The sequence below is a fragment of the Manacus candei genome, unplaced genomic scaffold (genome assembly GCF_025592945.1).
Source record: "Manacus candei isolate 608988 ecotype Guabito, Panama unplaced genomic scaffold, ASM2559294v1 h1tg000013l, whole genome shotgun sequence".
In the NCBI taxonomy this organism is placed as follows: domain Eukaryota; kingdom Metazoa; phylum Chordata; class Aves; order Passeriformes; family Pipridae; genus Manacus; species Manacus candei.
The window spans coordinates 768,030-770,093 of record NW_026138061.1 but is presented as its reverse complement, the minus strand read 5'-3'; positions in this window follow the sequence as shown (position 1 = coordinate 770,093).

Here is a 2,064-nt window from a genome sequence, read left to right as displayed (position 1 = left end):
TAGCTGAAATGAATGTTATCAAACATAAATATCATCTATGGATGCCAGGCTCCTATTCCATGTTGGCCTGACAACTTTCAAAGTGATACTTGTTTTAGCGGCTAAGCAATCAGCCAAAGTGACAATTTTTTTTTGAAGACAGCTTGACAATCTAGCAACTTCTATTGCTGTGTTACTACTAAAATGCACAGTATGAATCATCACAGTCACTTTATATTTTCATAAGTGATAGTGATAAAGCATATTGCTATGTAAATACAGAGTATAAATTCTTCTCAGTCCTGCAGTACCAAGAGGAGGAAAGTGATAGACAGCCACAAAGGGAAAATGTTGATATCATAACTGTGCCTGTTTTTCTTTTATGGAGCTCATTCATAATGCCTACAGAAATTAACAGCATGGCAAGGGAAAGACGGATGTGGACAGCAACTGCCATTCCTGCTACCATGTTGCCATACCAACCTTCAGTGTGGTAATTAAATAATCAGTGCCTATAAATCTGAATCACCCTTTTTAGAAGGGAAGGGCTCTCAGGTTCTTGCTGGACAAGAAGGCAGCATGGTCTCTTGGTTAAAGATTGAGCTATGCTTGGCTTGCTACTAAAAGCCATTTTTGGAAGCAAATGTTTTTCTATGAGTAGGAAAAAATAGTGAAAAGGATTAGATTTAGAATGACATTTGTCCTAGTAAATTGCACCCTTAATCTCAGATTCTCAGTGTTTAAGAATTTGCTCAGTAGAGGCTGAGCTTATGGGAACTTAGTGCAATAGGTGAGATCAGACCTATCTGTTACACCAGAGACTCACTCCCACTCTGCCTGACATTGTTCATACGCTCACCACAGTGCCAGGGTCTCCCCACTGAGTTGTGACTCATACAGGTACAGGGATTGGCCTGATCTGCTGACCACCTTCTTGGGTGGGAGGTCCCAAGGAAGAGAAGAAATATGACATTGCAATGACCACTAGGATAAAACTCGCAGAATCCTTTCAGGAAAGGCATCATCTTCCAACATGGCCACTCCCTCAACTCATGAGTGCATGCATGTGAGGGCATGCCCGTGAATGCATATGAATAAATGTTTCCATCACATGATCTGTTGTTCGTTCCCAGTCTCATGGTCCAATGTGAATCATCCAGAAACCTAACGGCTTGGGAGGTGGCATAATCAACCTTTTGGGGAAGTCTGATCCAGCCAAAAGACCATCAGTCTGGGACTTGGAATGAGTGGCTACACATTTTTCTTTCTTGGCCATGATCACTGCAGGGTGATTCAGCTCCTTAAACATAATGCTATTTGAAAGACTCCAGGGTATCCAAGCTATGCATGTGAAGCTGTCATGTCTGAGTGCCACAGCAGACCCACAGCCTTTTTCTGGAGGTCCAGTGTATGCTTTAGAAAAAATACTGGGATTTTACACCTATGTATATTAACTGAATTGCACCCTTAATCAATTCCCAATTTTTTCATGAATGTAGATATTGCTCCCTACAGTAACAAGAAGACTGGAAGTCTTAGTGGTTTAGGAACTCTAGAGTCCTTGGAATGTGTTCATAGCATTAGACACCAGTGAGTGGAGGGACGTAAGGCATACCAGTATTAGTAATAGCCTTACAAATTTAGCTGTTCCACTTGTGAGAGCACATCTAGTTTAGCTAGTTCTGCAGGGCCCCTGCCTTGTTCTGCCAATGCTTAAGAAAGCTTGGCCTGGAGGGACACTGGCACTGTCTGCTCTTGCTGGGGAAAGCACAGAGCACAGCTGTTTGAGCTGCACCAGGCCAAATGGTTTGGGGTCCAGCTGCTGTAGGAGATTGGAAGGGTTTCAGTTTATGTCCAGCACCTAGATAGCATGCTTGGACTATCTCTGGACTGATTAATTAATCAGCCCGATAAATTTTACCATGTAGGCTTCCACTGGGGATGCCTACTACAGGGTGTCTTGCATGGGCTTCCTAAAGTTCAGACATCTGTAGACTTTTAAGGACCAGACACATAACTCCATCTGGCTCAACAATGAGACTTAGACATAGGTCATGCAAAAATAATATGAGAAGCAATGTTTCA